The following is a 13,081-nucleotide window of genomic DNA, read 5'->3' as shown; positions in this document are numbered from 1 at the left end:
AACCCTACCTAAAAGTTCAGCGTCCCATTTGGCCTGGGTGAATACATTCTCTGTGGTACTGGGTCATCAACCCTAAGGCAGAAGTAGGCGGTGCCACATTTGATAAGAACTTCTGCCTGAGTAGGTCACCCCATGAATGCAGATTTAAATGTGTATTCCATTTCCAGTAGTGGAGAAATCCCCTCCAAATTAGACAGGTTCTGATCCACCTGCAGGCCCCATACATAATCCACCCTCGTGTGTCCTGGTGGTAAGGGTACCTAGGTCTGGAGGGAATGCTGGTTTAATCCATGAATTAGCTAGTCAAGTGATGACAAAGGTGTGGATTACAACGAGAACAATCTATGAAGCCGTGGAGGAGCATCAACCTGAGCCTCTGTGGGACTAGAAATCTGATGGGCCCCTGCAGACTGAGAAACAATCACATGATTTGTATTTGGCATCGATACAAGTGAGTGCATTTCTTAGCTGTCAGCCAAGACAGAGGAGGACATGAATAAGTGAGTGGAAAGCATCTATCAGACCCCTGGCAGGGGGCAGGTGTAGAGAACATAGGAAGGTAGATGCCATGGCTGTGGTGGAGCCAAAAAAAGAAGGGTAAAAGAAGCAAAGAAGCCAAGTGCTGGTGGCTCAAGCCTGTCATGCTAGCCACTCAGGAGTTTGAGACCCAAGGATTACAGTTCAAAGCCAGCCCAGGACAGAAACTCCATGGGACTCTTATCTGCAATAAACCACAGAAAAAATCTGGAATGGTTGCTGTGGTTCAAGTGGTAGAGCACTTGCCTTGGGTGAAAGAAGCTCAGTGACAGCGCCCAGACTGAGCATTCAAACCCCAGGATTTGCAAAAAAAATGTAGCAAAGGACAAGGAGCTGGCCAAAAGTTAGAGAGACTCTAACTTGACAAACAATAGAATGATAAGTTGCACTCAGAAGACTTGCACAGAATCTGGAAATCCCTGAGACCTATCTATCTATGTATCCCATCTGTTTGTCTAAATACATATTCTTCATGCATTTATATAGAGAGACAGATTAATATATATGACTATACATACATACATAGGCATACATAGGGTGTGAGGTATAGTGCATGTGAGTTTGTGTGTGTGCTTCTGGGTGTCTTTGTTTAAGAAAGATAGAATATATGGGGCGGGAATTTGGCGTAGCGGTATAATGCTTGCCTAGCATGCATGAAGACCCGGGTGCGATTGCTTGGTACCACATACTTAGAAAAAGCCAGAAGTGATGATGAGGCTCAAGTGGTAGAGTTCTAGCCTTAAGAAAAATCCAAGGACAGTCCTCAGGCCCTGAGCTTAAGCCAGACTGGCAAATAAAAAAGAAAGATAGAAAATGTGTAAATATCTTTACAAAACTTTCATAAAATATAGATAGACATAAGCTCTTGGGGGAATCTGAAAGGACAAGATTATGCACACGCACCTTTATCCTTATGAATTCCTCAGCAAGTTTTAATTTTTTTCTTTTTTTAAACCAGTACTAAAGATTCCTCTCAGGGACCAGGTTCTGACAATTACTACTTTTCTCATGGCTGGTACAAGAGGAACTGAGTCACAGTTCCACTTTTGCCTTTTTTTTTCAGTGTGGTTAACTGAAGATAATGATCTCTATCAGTGACTTTATTCCAGGGCTGGCTTCTAACCAGGATCCTCAGATCTCAGCCTTCTCTCTCTCTCTCTCTTTTTATATTTTTATTGTAATTAATAAAAGGGTTACATGATATTTGCCAGATACAAGGTGCATTAATTCACATATATTGATACCCTTTCACATGTCTTGGTACCCATTACCCTCCCCCGCCCCCACTACCCACCTCTGTCTTGGTTTTACCCCCTTCCCTATCAAATTTCAAATAACCAAATACAAATAACTTCAATATATCAGATAACAAAGTAAGATACTGTAACATTATGAGATACCCAAGGGACAGCAAAGGAGATGAGAGATAACATAGTACATTAAGGGCAACAATCATTCGTTATATGGCTTTTGTTTCAATATCCTGGACGTCCTTTCAATTAGCTTCTTACTTTATGGCCTTATGTATCAAGGTTTAGCTCTATTGCAAATCTCTGCTAGTAGAGCCCAAGGTTTCTACTGATTATGACAAATGAGGGAAACCATTGAGCCTAAGTTCCTTTGAGTCTGGCTTACTTCACTTAATGTGATTTTTTCTAAGCCTTTCCATTTCCTAACAAATGCGGCTATGTCGTTATTTCTGACAGCAGCATCGATGCAAAACTTCTCAACAAAATACTGGCCAACCATCCACAATAACTCATCAAAAAAATTTTACACTATAATCAAACTGGATTCATTACAGGGAGGCAAAGCTGGTTCAACATATGCAAATCAATTAATATAATTCAACACATCAACAGGAGCAAGGATAAAAATCACATGATTGTCTCAATAGATGCGGAAAAGGCATTTGACAAGATCCAACACTCCTTTATGTTAAAAGCTCTGGAGAAACTAGGAATCCATGGAACATTCCTCAATGTAATAAAGGCTGTGTATGACAAACCCACTGCTAGTATTACACTTAATGGTGAAAATCTAAAGCCATTCCCTCTAAAATCAGGAACAAGACAAGGATGCCCACTCTCTCCACTCCTCTTTAACATAGTACTAGAATTCCTAGCCAGTGCAATAAGGCAAGAAGCAAGCATAAAGGGGATCCAAGTAGGGAAAGAGGAAATAAAACTATCCCTCTTTGCAGATGGCATGATTCTGTATTTAAAGAATCCTATAGACCCTACTCCCAACTTCCTTGAGCTGATTCAAAACTTTGGAAGAGTAGCAGGCTATAAAATTAACCCTCAAAAATCAACTGCCTTCCTTTATGCCAACAGTGAGAGGATCAAGGAAATAATCATGAAAGCCACTCCTTTCACATTAGCCTTTTTTTTGCCAGTCCTGGGCTTGAGCTCAGGGCGGAGCACTGTCTTTGGACTTTCTCAAGGCTAGAGCTCTACCACTTGAGCCTCAGCACCACTTCCGGCTTTTTTCTATGTATGTGGTACCAAGGAATCAAACCTGGGTCTTGGTGCATGCTAGGCAAGCACTCTACCACTAGGCCAAAATCCTGGCCAATCTCAGCCTTCTCTATAGCTACAATTAAGTGTATGAAAAACCAGCACTGGGCATATGAGAAATCAGTTCCAATGCACAGGGCAAGAAATTGTGTGAATCTCTCAACTCCAATTAGCTACAATAAGCTAGAAGTGAAAGACCAACACCTTTGAGGAAAAGAAGCTCAGGATAATCACATAAGCCGGCCCTAAGAGTAAGCCCTAAACCCTATACACACGTGTGCATGCACAACTGGCAGACATACACATACATGCGCACACACACAATATATCAGGCTTTATTGTATCTTGAATTAATATCCAGAGATTGGAAAACAGCATACAAAGTTATGAAATCTGTTTTTCTTGTCTACATTGAGGGAAAGGGATAGGTCACAAGATACAGAAGGGAATACATTACAGACAAATGCTGTGAATGACTAGTTTGTAAAAAGCACTTTCTTTTTTTTTCTTGTCTTTCTTCTGCCAATCCTGGGGCTTGAACTCAGGGCCTGAGCACTGTCCTTGGGTTTTCTCAAGTCTAACCCTCTGCCACTTAAGCCACAGTGCCACTACCAGATTTTCTATCTATGCGGTAGAGAGGAATCAAACCCAGATCTTCATGGATGCTAGGCAAGCCCTCTACCACTAGGCCAAACTCCAAATCCTGATATAGTATTTATAAGTAGTCATTATCATCATATCAAAATATCCTTTTTCCCACAAAGAAGGAACACTTTTCTATGTGTGTAATGCTTTTTTTTAACTTCATGAATACTTTTGTGATTTTCCCACCTGCATTTTTTTACAGATGACAGCACAGATGTACATCAGGAATAAAATTAGATTAGGATACAGAAACCTAACCATGTCCTAGTAGATCAATGTCATAAATATTTGCAATATGGACTGGCAGTTTGATCTAGTGATAGAGTGCTTGGCTACCATGCAAAAAGACTCAGGTTTGATTCCTCAGTTCCACATATATAGAAAACACTGTAAGTGATGCTGTGGCTCGGTGGGACAACTATAGCCTAAAGAAAGCCCAAGAACAATGCTCAGGCTCTGAGATCAAGCCCCAGAACAAGCAAAAAAATGTGCAAGGGGAAAAATGGAGGCTGAGAAGGCACTGTGAAGCAAAATGGCTTGTGAAGGATGAGGAGAATAATGCCAATTAAGGTTGGATCTTACCTAAGAAAGGCTCCTTGAGTCTGAGACCAGGCTGGTAGCTGGGCCTAGTTAAAGACATTGGGATTTGACAAACAAGGTGTGCTGTTTAATATGACCACATGCATATTGTGAGGTGGGAGGGGAGATTTCAGCCTCCAGTATGTCTTTGGGGAGGTCTTATGTGAGCAATGAGCTTTGTGCCATGTGCACTGAGAGGTGACACTCCCTCCCGCACAATGGAACAGAATATGGAACCCTAGTAACTAAGCCACTGTAACTGACAGCCAGCTCAAGCCAGCTCACATGGCCTGTGGCTCAGGAACAAGAAAGATGTTGCTGTGCTATTGCCAAAGGTCAGGAGACTCAGTATCAGGCATGAAAGATGTGGTTGCTTCACTTGAAGATGTAGATCCTGGATCAGCGCCAAGCCTCGGATCCAGTATATCAGGCCTTTCTCTAGGAAGAAAGCCAGGAAAATCCAGGGAAACCCAGATGAGGTATATTCCTGGGAGGAAACCTATTTGACCCCATCATCACCCTCCCCACACACTACAACCTCCTTGTTGCTTTCAAGTGTCTATACTGAGACGACACTTTGTGGCATTTTCAATCTACTCTATCCCAATTCCTTAGTGTGCAGGGTACTCCCATTTCTGTGTTTGAAAGATCCATTGTTTTGCCACCATAGTGTGATGGTGAGTCAGCTCAGACTCTGAATGAGCCTTGCAATCTATGGATCTGGGAGGAAGGCCTATTGGAGATGCTGCTGATAAAGCTGATCCCTGCCTACTAGAAAGGTGATCTCTTTTATGTGGGAAATTTCCTGCACAATTTCCGACAGTGGGGGACAATGGAGCAGTGAGTGGATATTCTCTTGAAAAAGTGAGTGTTCTCCCTCCAAACCTAGGCTTCCTCAGCCCCTCCTGGCCGAGTCTTGGAATACTTGGCAACTATCTGAGCCTGTTTGGTTCACTGGGGTGTTCACAAGGGAGCTTAGCATGACTAAAGTGCACAAGCTGGCTACTTTGTCAGGACTGGGCCACCACACCATTACATTTCCCTCACAAGCTACTGGAGTCTCAGCAGGGTGCTTACTGAGAAGTTGGATTACAGACATGAGTGAGTGGCACCCAATAGCAGCCCTCACCGAGGTGAGGTCCTAGGAAATCCCATTTCCCAGGAGGAAATAAGGTTTTAATTAGCAGTGGCAGAGGCCTGTGAAATACTGGAGACAAAGGAAAGGCTAGGGACTGAATCACTTCTGAGCCATCAGAGAGGTATTGTGTTAGCTTTGCCTGTTTAGATCCCAAAGCATTTACATTTTGATGTGTGGTCCATTGCTGGAACTTAAACTTGAACCCAGGTCTGAGTGCCTTCCGTTTGGTGTTCAAAGATTACCAGTCTACCATTTGAGCCATAGGTCCACTTCTGACTTTTTGCTGCCTAATTGAAGACAAGTGCCTTTAGACTTTTCTTCACTAGACTGGCTTCCAACTGTGATCCTGAGATCTCAGGGTACTGAGTCGCTAAGATGAGAGGCATGAGCCATTGGTGCATTTACTTTGGACAGATGTATAGAGGCCTCTTAGCATAATTTGCATGAAACCGTATGGACATATCTCACTTTGGTAGTTTTATATTCCTGCCTGGGATTTAGCTACCCCTGTACTTGTCTTGTTAGCTCCACATTGGAAAACCATAGAGTTGACTTCATTCTCTCCTTCCATCACTACAGATCCATCCACCGTAGTTGAGAGGAAGATGAACAAGTAAAGAAGTAACTGGAGTTACACAGAAAAAGAAGGTATGTCATGAAATCTGGGTATATATTTTTATTGGTCATGAGATTTTAAACTCTGGGACTGGGTGGTGTCACTTAGCTCTTCAGCTCAAAGCTATCACTCTATCCTTGAACCACAGGACTAATTCTGTTTTTTCTGGTGGTTAACTGGGGATAAGATTCCCACAGTCTTTTTTGCCTGAGCTGGCTGTGACCCTCCTTCCTCACATCTCAGCATCTTGAGGAGTTAGACTTGCAGGCATGAGTCACCATGCCTGCCTAAAAAACTGGCTATTTTGGAGGCATCTAATCAAAGCACAATTTTCTTGTTTGCACATCACTTTTGATTTCTACCAGGTCTTGATGTTGGGACTTCAGTGGATGGTAGATAACACATTTGTAGATCCCCCGGGAATTGGCCTAGTAGTAGAGTGCGAGAATAGCATGCACCAAGGTCCAGGTTTGATTGCTCAGTACCGCAAATATAGAAAGAAAGAAAGAAAAAAAACATGATGGAAGTAGTGCTATGACTCAAGTGGCAGAGTGCTAGCTTTGAGGAAAAAGCCCAAGGCCCTAAGTTCAAGCCCCATGACCACCAAAGAAAATACATAACAAAGTTTTGGGTGTGATTGTGAGTATGGACACTCATGGGTTACAGCTAGGGCTGCGTGCAGAAAGTCCGATCCTGTGGGGAAATAACATTCCCATTGTCTATGACATTGCGCATTTTGGAGGATTGTCTCTCAGAAGCTTGAGAATGCGGGGTATAAAATTCATCCTGTTCTCGGATGTCTCTTTCCTCCTCCCAGCATACAAGTGCACTTCGCTGCAGGACAACCACAGCATTAGAGTCCTAAAAGAAAGGGGCTTTGTTAGAAGGCTAAGAATGTAGAGAGAAGGCTATCACTTTTCTTGTCCCCAATGTGCCCGCACCATCCTGTGTTTCATCTTCATGATGTGGATGGACTTCTATCCCAGTGAATATTATGAGCTCCAGAACTGCCACACCCTGACAATACTCAGACTCTACATGAGTAGCCACATGCCAGACTCTGAGCTGTTCTTCCAATTACACATCCCTTTTGACCAGCTGTTGGGGTGGGCAACTCAGAGCTTGTGAGAAGGAAGCCCACCTGGTCTAGGTATTGGTTGGCCCTTATTTCTCCCCAGCTTGGCAAAATGCCCTTTATGGGTGGTGTCAGCCAGGTAATGTCTGTTGTCTGTTTGAAAGGACTCAGGCATAAGCACTCATTAGAAAGACCTTACATCTCTTCACTGTTCAGTCCAAACTCTAATTCTACAGCTTCCTCCATTAGATCCTCATGGAAGTTGAGTGACACTTCAACTTGCAGAGTTCATTCTTAGAATTCTGTAACTATTTTCATTATTAGGTAGAAGAGCTTCTCCTGAACTCCAGATGAGAAACCCACCAGTGGAGCTGGTGACTGATGCAAATGGAGAATCAACACTGCACTCCAGAAAGCATGGGCCTTCTGTAGAAAACACCAAACAGGTTTGCAGTCCTGTGGATATAGCTTGTGCTCTGAACGCCACATGTGACACAGTTGAACCTGCAGATACTCTGGAAATAGAAAAAGAGGAGCCACATTTCCTTCCCTTTGCTTTCACAGTCCACCCAGATTCAGTCTAGGTGAGTCAGAGCGACACTCCACTTATTGTGCAGGCTAAACAGCCACCCGCTGGACTCATGGAAAGTGTCCCTAGCTTACATGCAGGGGAAGCAGTCAGTGCAGTCTCAATACTGGATTTACTGGAGGAAAATGAATCGATCCTCACAGAATATCCAGACCCATCCATCTCACCACAGGAGAACCAATCTCCAGTTAACAAACTAGAATCTGCCCCACTCTTAATTCAGGAAGAAAATTCTGTTTCTTATGAGGAGGCAAACCCTTCTCAGGACTCTGAGGTAGAATTACTGCCTGAAGGAAATTTGGAGGCCAGTCTGGATTTAGAGCTTCCCTGCCCCCTTCCTAAAAAGTCATCTCTTTATCTTGCTCTCATGATTGGTGTCAAGTGTTCACTGTACTTACTTTTCTAACTATTGAACTCTCATTGTTAATATCATGGTGTACAATTTTTCAGTCTTATTTTACTGTGTTTTACTTTCCACCTACAATGTGAGCTCCCAGACACATAGGTCCTGGGTTGGATAAAAACCAGACTGGCCTGCACCTGTACAAGAAAACCTTACTGGATATACAGGGAACAATGAAATGCATGAAATCACCAGGAATCCAGGCCAGGCCTCCATGGAGAGACAGGTCAGCTACCAAAGCTTAAGGACAGAGCAGATCAGGTGCCTAGAAAGGTATTCTGTCAATTGGGAGAAGTGCCAGTGTAACTGAAGTAATATGTGGGACTCTGTTCTGTGAGTTTGTCTGTTTATATATCCATTGTGCTTTGTACAAATATTTAAGAAAATTAAAACTCCACAACAGCATCAAAATTCTACTTTGTTCCTTGAGTGTGGCCTAGTCGTAGAGTGCTCACCTAGTATACAAGATGCCATTAATTCAATTCCTAGGCATTGCATACACAGAAAAAGCCCGATGAGGCTCTGTGCCTCAAGTGTCAAAATGGTAGCAATGAACAAAAAGTGGCCAAGGACAGTTCCTCTTCCCTCAGTTCAAGCCCCAGGACTAGCCAAACAAGAAATCATACCATTTTCCACACATTTTGAAATATATCTGATTTATCTAACCCTACTTTGTTGTTGACAGTCCAGGGCTTGTGCCACCAAGCCAAACTCCTGGCCTCCAACCTTACTATTTTTAATCATTTAATTTTTTTACATGATCAAATTTCATGCTGTCTGTATTAATGCCATAAACAGTATGCTTAGTGTAATAAGGGTAAAGGCAAAACTTAAGAAATTAATAACTAAAAATTCTTTTTATTTTTATTAGTTTTATAGCATTAGTGCAATTTTTTGAGAAAAGTTACCTAGAATGTTTATTTTAGAGTTCAAGTAATCCATTTTCATAAATGATATCAGCCTATATCATTTATTTCAACACGTTTCAAACTATTGTTTTCAATAATGAAAATATAAATGTTTGTTGGAAATGAACTTTATGAGTTGGGGGGAAGGGAACGAGAGAGAAAAGAAGGGAGGGGTAACAGGGTTTACAAGAAATACACTCATCACATATGTAACAGCAATCTCTTTGAATTTGACAACAATATCACAAAAGTAAAAAAAAATTAAAATCTACTTTGGGGACAATTTTTTTTGCCAGTCCTGGTCTTAGACTCAGGGCCTGAGCACTGTCCTTGTTTTTGTTTTTGTTTTTTCTTAAGGCTAGAGCTCTATCACATGTGCCACAGCACCACTTTTATCTTTTCTTTCCTATGTATGTTGTCCTGAGGAATTGAACCTGGGTTTTTGCTCATGCTAGGCAAGATCTCTTCCACTAGGCTAAACTCACGGCCCCAGTGGGAGGAAGTTTTTGACAAAATATGTAGGACATATGTACACTAAGAAGGAAAAGCCATCAACAATTGAAGAAAAAAATAGTAAAAATATTTACCAAGAAAATGACATGCCAGTATCATGGCACATCTCTGTAATTCTAGCTTCAAGAGTGGCCTATTTAGACAAGGAGTTGGTTGTCTGAAGTGATAGAGGGCTATCCTTGAGTAAGCCCTAGGATAGGTCTCCGGCCCTATACTGAAGCCCTGGATCATGCAAAAGAAAATAATTTAACTTCAGTGACTGGCAGCTACCTTAGAGGGTCGAGGTTCAAAGTCGGCCAAGGCAAAAAAATCTGTGAGACTCTTCTGTCCAAATAACACAGAAAATTTGAAATGACGGTGTGGCTCAGTGGTAGAGCCCTTGACTTGAGCTGAACAGCTCAGGGAAAACATCCAGGCCCAGAGTTCAAGCCCCATGACTGAAAAGAAAAAACAATAAAGCACTATTCTAATGCTGGCGTGTGCTCTAGCGGAAGTTTCCTTGCCTAGCATGCACAAAGCCCTGGGTTCAACTTTTTTATACCACATATACAAAAAAATACCTGGAAGTGATCTCAGAAGGTTGGGTTCTGAGGATCAAAGCCAGCCCATGCACTAAAGTCCATGAAACTGTTATTTCCACTTAAGCACCAGAAATCCAGAAGTGGCACTGTGGCTCAAGGTGTACGGTAATAATCTTGAGCTGAAGAGCCCAGGGACATGGCCCAGGCACACAATTAAAATTCCACAACCAGAGAGAGAGAAAGAGACGGAGGCAGAGAGAGAGAGAGAGAGAGAGAGAGAGAGAGAGAGAGAGAGAGAGAGAGAGAGAGAGAGAGAGAGAGAGAGAGAGAGAGAGAGAGAGAGAGAGAGAGAGAGAGAGAGAGAGAGAGAGAGAGAGAGAGAGAGAGAGAGAGAGAGAGAGAAGCATCAAAGAGCCAGGCACTGGTAGCTGAATCCTACAATTCTAGCTTCATATCTCTGGCCATAAAAGAAATGCAAATCAAAACAACTTTGAGATTCCACCTCACTCCAGTCAGAATGACCATTACCAAGAAATCTAGTAACAGATACTGGTGGGGAAGTGGCCAAGGGGGATCACTACTACACTGTTGGTGGGAGTGTAAACTCATTCAGCCACTAGGGAAAGCAGTGTGGTGGTTCCTCAAAAGACTGAACATAGAGCTCCCTTATGACCCAGCAATTCCACTCCCTGGCATCTACCTAATTGTCCAGAAACAAGGACATACTAAAGCCACTAGCACAATGGTGTTCATTGCAGCACTATTTACCATAGCAAAGATATGGAACCAATCCAGATGCCACTCAGTAGATGACTGAATCAAGAAGATGTGGTACTTATACACAATGCAATGCTATGCTGCCATCAGAAAGAATGATATCGCCCCCTTTGTAAGGAAATGGAAAGACTTGGAAAAAGTCATATTAAGTGAAGTAAACCAGACCCAAAGAACATAGGCTCAATGGCTTCCCTCATTTGTAATAATTGTTACACATCTAGGACTCTCCTAGCAGAGGATTACAGTACTCAAAAACCTAGGTGTATAAGGTCATACAGGATGAGACTAAATGAAAGTATCTCCAGGATATGGAAATGAGAGCTTTATCTTGTGTGATTGTTGTTCTTAATCTACTATGTTATTTCTCATCTCTTTTTTTGCCCTGTGGTTAATCTCATATTGTTACTGTATCTGACTTTGTTACCTGGCATATTGTATATATGTTTATTTGTTTAAGTGAAATAGGAAAGGGAAGGGGGAAAACAAGATGATTGGGAAGTGGTGGGGAGAGGGAACTGGGGACAAAACCATGAGGAGGAGTATCAATGTGTGAGAAGTAATGCAGTCCACTACCTGTAAATGTAATTGTAACGCCTATATACATTACCCTAACAATAAAAAAAGAGACTGCAATAAAATATCTGTAGAAAACGAGGCTGGATGATGGAAACAACCAGATGCCCTACTACAGATGAATAGATACAAAAACTGTGACACACACACACACACACACACACACACACACACGCACACAGAAATACAAACACACACACTAGAGTTCTACATAGGCAACAGAAAAGATGAAATAATGGATTCTCAGGGAAGTGGATGAAATTAGAGCGAATCATGTTGAGTGAGATAAGTCAGGACCAAAGGAATAAAAGGCGCATGGTATCCTTAATATATAGATATTAGATTCAAACAGTACAAGAGGGATGCCTCAATAGTTGGGTACCCAAGGTTATGGACATAGTCTTGGAGATATAAACATAACTACATAGACATAAAAATCTATGATTGACTCTATGGTCATGTGTTTTATTATATTGATTAATATGTATCTATGACATACAAAGACTCAGCTTAATTTTAACTATATTCTATAATCTGTGTGCCAGTGATTGTATATAGATTCCCTTCTTGAATACTTGTTTGTTTATCATGATATTTGAAATATGAGATAAATATCAATGTTAATAAAATCTTAAAAAAAGAGGCTGGAGGTAAAGACCATTCTTGGATTTGCTCTAAGTAGTACAAAATTTTTCTAAATGAATCAAGGTGTTTTATAACAATTGCTTAGGATTCTGAATGTTCTACACTCAATGATACTTGTGGAAAGGTGATCTAGCTGACTGTGTAGATGGTATGAAGACATTACTGGACTAAATGTAGAATAAAGCATTGGTAAGTGGATGTTAGCTGTCCAGATTCTACTGGAGTATATGGAATGAATTTATTAAGCACAAAGCAGGTATTAGTCAGATGAGGATCAAGATTATGTGGTTGTATGAGATAAATGAGGAAAGATTAGGAAAAATCTGCTCAGATATCCAGATACATTTTCTAAAATGAAGTATCTAGGATCTTTTTTTTTCATTCTTGGTGGGGAGCTTGAACTTTGGACCTGGGCAAAGTCTCTGAGTTCTTTTTGCTCAAGGCTTATGCTATACCAGTTTTAGCCTCAGCTCCACTTAATTTTATGGTGGTTAACTGGAGAGCAGAAACTTACAGTCTTTCTGCCTGCACTGACTTTGAACCACCATCTCCCTGGCTAGCTAGAATGACAATTGTGACCCTTTAGCACCTGACTAGTGATTTTTTGAAAATTGGACTTTCTTCCAAATGATGTAACTGGTTATTAGCAAAGTGTTGAAGCGTGACTTAAATGTGACAAAGTTTTGTCACTTTGAGACACTCTGTGGTCAATGTTAGCAATCTACCACTTGAGTCACAGTGGCACTTCCAGCTTTTCTGTTTATGTGGTGCTGAGGAATGTAATCCAGGGTTTCATACATGCTAGGCAAGCACTCTATCTCTGTGCTTCATTTTCACCCCAAGGTTTTTTTTTATGTTGTTGCTTCTAAGGTACTCTATGATGTTCTTTCTTTTACTTTGCTTTTTACCTCTTTTGTTCTTTTTGCTTTAGTTTTATCCTCTATAGTCACTGTGTTTGCTTTGGGTACCCTGTGTCTTGTATATTGGTTTATCTGATGCAGCGAAGGGAAAGTGTGTAATAAAATGGTAAAAACAAAGAATGA

Source organism: Megascapheus bottae, unplaced genomic scaffold (assembly GCF_031878675.1).
Source record: "Megascapheus bottae isolate mThoBot1 unplaced genomic scaffold, mThoBot2.hap1 HAP1_SCAFFOLD_41, whole genome shotgun sequence".
NCBI lineage: Eukaryota > Metazoa > Chordata > Mammalia > Rodentia > Geomyidae > Megascapheus > Megascapheus bottae.
The sequence above is the reverse complement of the archived record's forward strand: the minus strand, read 5'-3'. Positions refer to the sequence as shown.